Source organism: Cajanus cajan, chromosome 6 (genome assembly GCF_000230855.2).
Source record: "Cajanus cajan strain Asha chromosome 6, NIPB_CcT2T_4, whole genome shotgun sequence".
Taxonomy (NCBI): domain Eukaryota; kingdom Viridiplantae; phylum Streptophyta; class Magnoliopsida; order Fabales; family Fabaceae; genus Cajanus; species Cajanus cajan.
In genome coordinates this window covers 16,928,903-16,936,480 of record NC_138522.1, presented here as the reverse complement: position 1 = coordinate 16,936,480, position 7,578 = coordinate 16,928,903, and positions in this window count along the sequence as shown.

Sequence of the window (7,578 nt, the reverse complement as noted above, 5' to 3'; positions counted from 1 at the left end):
ATCAAAAAGTTTATGGTAATGAAAATCCATTGTGTTCAACATAGAAAGTATCTCATTTTAACAAAACAAAACCAACTAATATCCAAATGAAATCTAATAAATTAAAATAACCATTGTCCAAAAGCATAACTAAAAGAAACATAATTTCTAATTAAACCTTAATGTCACATCCTATCAAAACATAAGCCCAACTGTAGGTATTAGGTCTTACCAGCAACATCATCAACCTCATGATATAAATCACCTACAATAACATATGATAGAGATAAATACAAAACAAGGAGAGTGAGAAACATTTCACTCTAGCTCATGATGTAGAATATAGTTAGATAGACAAGGACAAGTAAAGAGACAAAAATATAAATCATAACAGACTATTGATACAGATATATTGATACAACAAAATACAATTTGATTGATAATATATAAATCATATAACCAATACAAGTTATCACATGAATTCAATTGTACACATATACATATGAAGCAATGGACATGGATTAGTGCATATGCATCTGGCACTAGTCAAATCAATTGTCAATTATTGCCTGAAAGCTCAATTGTTACCCAAAGGTTCAATTGTTATGTGTATGATGCATGTCATACAAGAATTAATGTCTTATCATATTATAGTAATCCATATCCACAATTGTATGTTAATTCCCTTTTTACTTCATAATCACATCATAGTTAATCCTTGCTTAGGCTTCTCATCATATGACCCTTTCAAGATTCATACACATCAACTATATCAATACTAGAGCATATCAATCAATTTCTACATAGCTCAAAATCATGTCAACACCTCACATACCATAACTAGTTAACAACATTAATTAGTACAACGATTACACATGTTTGTAGTTCAAACACAACAATTCACAACATCATTTGATACATTTCAAGATAGAATCATTATGAAATTGTCTAATCATATGTTAAGACATTAACCATAGTCACCGAGGGATCAACATCACTAAACATTAAATTAATAACTTAACTAGTCTCGTAGCCTTATCAATATCACACATTAAGTTCTTAGACATCCTTATCACCAAAACACCATACGTCGTCAACAATTAACTCACATCATAACTCATTTACACTTGTCTTCTCTCGTGATTTATACTTCCTAAACATTTATATAGGTAACTCAAACCATTTGTAAGATTAAACACTTAAAGGGTAAAGTCATTCATCATTACCATTCACAAACTACATTTTTCCAACTTAATTTTCTAAGACCTCATTTGGTCCAAACACCGTATTTAGAACTATACATATGTTATCAAGTTGATATTAATTTTCTCAAAAAATTGAGACAATTATCTACAACTTCTATTTCAATATTAAGAACTAATTATGTCATATACTATTTTTAATAAAATGCAAAACTACAATATTTCAGCCTACATATAACAGTCTAACATTCGCTAACTCATTTATATTTCAAAAAGTTAGATCATTCAAGTTAAACATATTTTAGCTGCCCCAGTTATAATTAAGTTCGATATCAAATTAATGTGTTTTTATCTTAATCTAACTCAACTCAATTCAACCTAAATTTAATATTATTAATAGATTACTAATTATGTTTTTAGTTAAAAAAGTATTATTAATATAATTTTTATTAATATTATTTAAGAGATATATTTATCATATAATTTCTATTAACATTGATAGTAAAATTAGTGTAAATTCAACCCAAATAATTAATTGGATTCAACTCTATAAATTTGATTTGGCAAGCATTTTTAGCTAGCCGTTTATGCATAAGCCATCAGATCGACTATTTATCAATCGAGTATTTAGCGATAATTAGAGATTGTAAGAAAACGAGACAAAGATGATAAAAATCTTTGTCACCTGTCTTGTTTATTAAATATGACTATAAGTTTTTTTTATATATTTGTAAGTATTTACAAATATTCATAAATATTTATTAAAATACAAAATTTAAAATAAAACAAAACAAAAAAAAAACTAAATAATTTGAAAACATATATTTGTTTTAAAAATAGTTTTATAACATATATTTGTATTTAAAAAAATAATTTTGTAATATATATTTATACTAAAATAAATAATATTTATAACATATATTAATTTACAATAAAAATAAATTAAAATTAAATTAATTTAGCTAGATACCGTAAATATAAATACCTTATTTTGTGTCTGACTCTATTCTCCATTATTAAGATATAATATCTATTCAATTATTCACTCTCCATTACTAAATGAATATCTAATTAATTATTTAATTCATTAAGACGATGTCTATTTAATTATTCACGCTCCATATGAATTTTTTTTTTCCACTGCAAAGCCATTTCGGCTCCAAGTCTCCAACAGTTATTTACTATATGTAAAGGTTCATATAATCGCACCGAGATTTTCATAACTATTACCATAAAATATGTGATTTTGATAAGCTCAATACTAGTGTATAAGTTGCAATTAGAATTAAAATACACTAAGTTACTCATTTGAATGTTATATTATGAACCTATATATAAGTCTATAGAGGAGCAGGTACTATATTATGAATACTACATCAATAAAATCTTTTAACCAAAGGTATCCATGATATCCATCATTTTGCCACTCTTTGGGATTAATGGTATCATGCAGAAATATACACATTAGATACTGCATTACATAAATACTTCAATTATTTGAAATAAAATTACAGTTAGAAGTCCTACTTACTAAGTACGATATGAAAGCCATTTTCATGAATAAATTAAATATTTAACTAATTTATTTAATTAATAATTAAATATTAATTAGAAAATAATTCCATTTTCATGAATAAATTAAATATTTAACTAACTTATTTAATTAATAATTAAATATTAATTATAAAAGAAATGATTTTTAATTTAATAATTATTTAATTCAATTTTGTAATATTTATTTATTAATATTATTTAAAAATTTATATTGAATGAGATCTATTATATTTTTTTTTTCATATCCTCGAAAGTTTAAAATTGATTAAACTTGAGTAGAATATGAAGTTTAATGAAATGCTAAAATTTCTAAATTTTAAACTCAATATAATATTTGAGTAGAATATAAAATTCAATGTAATACTTAAATCACTACAAAAAAAATTGGATTTAGCGACCACCAAAATCGGTCGCTAAATTGCTAAAATCGGTTGCTATTTGCCTTAGCAACCGAATTAGCGACCGAATTTAAGTAGTCGCAAAAACCCTAGTTGCAAAGCTATATAGCGACCAAAAAATTTTCGGTCGCTAAAAATTTTTGTTGTAGCGACCGAAAATTTCGGTCGCTGTTTAGCGACCGAAAATTTCGATCACAAAATGGTTGCAATGATTTTGGTCCCTGATGTGTATGGGGACCAAATTAGTGACCGAATAAATTGGTCGCTAAATCAGTTGCTAAAGATTTATTTTTTATTTTATTAAATTTTATAGACGTTGCAAATTCGATCGCTACGAAATACTCATATTTGGCCTCTCAAGGATTCTATTTCACAATACTTCACTTTTCAGCATGTTTTGTCCTTAATTACACAATTTTTGGGAAACTTCCCAGAAGGTCAAACATCCCTATATTACTCCAAGTCAAGCACGCTTAACTGTAGAGTTCTTATAAGATAAGCTACAGAAAGACATATGCATATTGTTAGTATAGGTAATACAAATTAATTCATTTAAGTTATCCTCAAATATACAATATCATACTTATACTATCTTTGGATCCCTCTCATTTCGGTGTATCCGAACCGTTATAAAAATATAATAATATATTTAATAATTATGTTACCAATAATAATTATTATATTATATTTAATTAATCTTTATTTATATATACTTACTTTTATAATTAACAATCTACTTATTTCTATTTAAAATTAATATTATGATACAATTTAAATTATCTATTATAAATTTAAAAATTTAAATAATAATTTTTATATTTTAAAATGAGAAGGGTTATAATAACACTGGTATAACTTTTACTAAGTATTACATTATTCAATAACTTTATATTAAATGTGAATTTTGTAAATCCAACCGTTAAATTGAAAGTTCATATCACTTTATATGTTTATATCAAGTTTTGTTAAAATTGAACAACAACTTGAAGGTAATCAAAGTGTCCATATTTTAATATATTTTGAAATGTATATGTTACGTCAATTTTATTTTACAAGAATGAAATATCAAATCATCTTGAATTCATATAAAATTTTGTATATATGATCTAAGAGTAAAAAACTTTCAATCAAACGGTTAAATTTATAAAATTCACATTTAATATAAAATTATTGAGCGATGTAATACTTAGTAAAAGTTACACATGTGTTATTATAACACTTCTTTTTTAAAATATTATTTTTATAAATTAAATTTTAACATTTTAAATAAATTATTAATTAACTTAATATATTTATTCATTTTAAATCTAAGATATAAAATTCAAAAAATGTATTTATCCTTGTTTTATTTTCTAATTATCAACCATTAATAAAATACTAATTTAAAATCTTATCAAGTTATATCATAATATTTTTATATCAAGTTTAAAACCAGATATTAGTTATAAAATATGTTAATTTGTGTTGAAATTTTATTTCAACATGAAACTTTAAAATAAATGTGCGAATAAAAAAAACTCCGTTAAGACAGTCACGTATTCTATTTGATAGAGAAAAAAAGCAAGGAAACACATTGTGATGTATTAAAAACTGATAAAAAAGAACCAGTGGGTGATTTGCCCAATTAGTTAAGGGGGAAGACTTAAGATTTTCTCCACGTAAGTATGTGTGTGAATTCGAGCTCTACTGTCAGCAATTTTAGCTTTTTTAAACAAAGCAGGTGTAATTGTAATAAAAAGGAGGTGTATATATCATAAGTTAAATACTATGAACATCTATGAGTAAATTAAAATCAAAGGATAATAATTTTTTTAAATTACTAAAAAATATTTCATTTTATAATTGTTTCACAAATTCTTACTAATTTTTGTATAAGTCAATTACTTTTAAATAATGAAACTAGCACGATTATATCAATTGAATTGAATGATTAAGCCTAACTTTTAAAATAACAATTGAAATAAAATAATATTTATGAAAATAATTTCAAAATATATTAGGTAAATAATTTTTATATATAATAAAATTAAAGACAAGGATTAAAATAATCAATGGAGTTAATGTAACATTCATTTATAAATATTTAAATAAATTATAAGTAGCAAGGTATTATTTAATTGATGTTTAAAATAAAATATTTTATAATATCTAAATGAATTGATTTTTAAGATAAACTATTATATAAATATTTAATTAATATAATTTTAAAATATATATGTATAATTAGATATATTTTAAATAAATATTTTTATATTAAAAATTAATTTATCATTAAACAAAATAAAAATATTTCAAAATATGGTTGTTGTTGAATTAGTTTCCCATGGTGGAATCATATTCATATATAATAATAGAATCATGTCTCCTCAAAGAAGCGATATCTACCCCAAAGTAGTACGAGCATAATCGAAGATAGATGATATAACGTATTTTAAGTAATTGATCTCATGTGTTATTGGTGTATATATTTATATATATATAATTTGTTTTATAATTTTTATTTATTAAACTAATGGAACATTAATTATATTTTATCAATTTTAGATTTGTTTGATAAATTTTTATTAATCCTTATATAAGCCAATTATTTTTAATTTAATGGTACTAATGTGTTTATCTCAATTGAATTAGATGTTTAAGTCAATTTTGAAAATAATAATGAAAATAAAATAACATTTATGAAAAGAAGTTTATTTATCTTAACAAAATTGGAAAGCACAATAAATTATGTATTTTCATATTATCTAATAATGTAATAAAATATTAAGCATGGTAAAAGCGAAATTAATTTCTCAACAGAAAATAAATAAATTTTCTAGATAAATTATTATTTAAATTAGTCTATTTTTTTAAAAAACATTCAATTAAAAAGATTATTATTTAATTTTAACTTATAGCATTATATTTCTCATTTTTTAATACATCATGATATATTAATTATCTATTTTAAATTATATAATTTGTATTATTTAAAAAAAATTTAATTTTATTGGGAGGGTATTGATTTTTATTTCTTATCATTAATATTTTTATCATTATAAAAATAATATTATATATTTTTATATTTGCTTTCATTTAAAAGAAATATATTTCTAAATTTTTTTAAAAATTTACATTTAGCCACCGATTTTAATTTGGTCGCTAAAATTATTATAAATAATAATATTTTTAGCGACCGATTTTAATTTGGTCGCTAAAATTATTATAAATAATAATACTTTTATTTTTTAGCGACAGATTTTAATTTGGTCGCTAAAATTATTATAAATAATAATATTTTTTTTATTTTGTTAACGACCGATTTTAATTTGGTCGCTAAAATTATTATAAATAATCATATTTTATTTTTTTAGCGACCGATTTTAATTTGCTCGCTAAAATTATTATAAATAATCATTTTTTTTATTTCTTTAACGACCAATTTTAATTTGGTCGCTAAAATTATTATAAAATAATATTTTATTTTTTTAGCAACTGATGTTTATTTGGTCGCTAAAATTATTATAAATAATAATATTTTTTTTTATTTTTTTAGCGATCGATTTTAATTTGGTCGCTAAAATTATTATAAATAATAATATTTTTATTTTTTTAGCGGCCGATTTTAATTTGGTCGCTAAAATTATTATAAATAATAATATTTTTTATTCTTTTAGCGACCGAAACCCGTTCTATCGCTATTTTAATCAACAATTATTATTTTAGCGACTGATTTAGCGACCAATTATTTGCTACTAAAAATTCGGTCGCTAAATTAGTCGCTAAATAAAATTTGCAAACATGATTCATATGCTTAGAGATTCTTTAACTTGAGGCGTTTCAACCCAATTGTCTACCAATAAGACTGAAACGTTCCATTCCTCTCAATCTGGTCAATTTATTGTTGATCAAGTTGAAGCTCACTTATGAGTATGTCTGAATCTTGGGCTAGAGACTGTTTCAAGGCAATGGATCTAAATTGGACATGATAGTTAGTTAGTTACCTTGGACACCTGAATGACTGAGGATTGAGGTGTTAACTCACATTACTTAATATTTCATTTATCATCTTGGTCCTCGACAACCGAAGTTGCTAACTACGAGTAGCATGTGGATGACACGTGACCTTTGGTTCCCCATTATCTTGATCTCCGAAGGTTGAGACTACCAATTAAACATGACACGTACGTAGATGGTCCGTGACCCTAAGTTCCAACCCAATATACAACTCTAGTTTTATAAAAGCAAAATGTTTGTGGTTTGCACTTGAGAGGTCATTTAGTACTACAATAACCATGTAAACTTAAAGACCACCTAGATGCAAGATATTTATTCAGAGTTTAATAAAATACGATCAATATTAAATGCCACAAATTTGTACTACAAAAATCATGTAAAATTAAAGACCACCCAGACACAAGATATTTATTTAGAGCTTAATAAAATGCGATCAATATTGATTGATA